We start from the raw sequence: 307 nt of genomic DNA on the forward strand, positions 1-307 counted from the left end.
TGCATACAATGACTTTACTTTTTACTGTCAGTGAATAGCAGCGAGTGAACGTCAACGTTTTCTCTTGATCTATTGACAGGGATCATGTTGTTAGTTCAGATAAGCACTGGTACACTTATCTAGATATAGGAATAGAAAGCATCCCTGAGTGTTTTTTCTAAGTGTTTACCTCTAACCTGAAAACGTGTCGCTGTTTGGCCGGTGCCTGTGTGGGGCGGCGAAGCTGGGGTGGAGAGCGGGTGTTGTAGGCGAGTAGCCTCCGGTCGGGAAGCTCATACCGCGCACACTCGGGCTACTCTTAATTTAT

General features: G+C 46.9%; 1 protein-coding gene across 3 annotated transcripts in view; it reads right to left on the reverse strand.

The window, feature by feature from the left end:
* ankrd11 (ankyrin repeat domain 11) overlaps positions 1-307 on the reverse strand; it is a 117,894-nt gene that overhangs the window by 84,525 nt on the left and 33,062 nt on the right. The window lies entirely within an intron of this gene.

This window comes from Etheostoma spectabile, chromosome 1 (assembly GCF_008692095.1).
Source record: "Etheostoma spectabile isolate EspeVRDwgs_2016 chromosome 1, UIUC_Espe_1.0, whole genome shotgun sequence".
NCBI classification, from domain to species: Eukaryota; Metazoa; Chordata; class Actinopteri; order Perciformes; family Percidae; genus Etheostoma; species Etheostoma spectabile.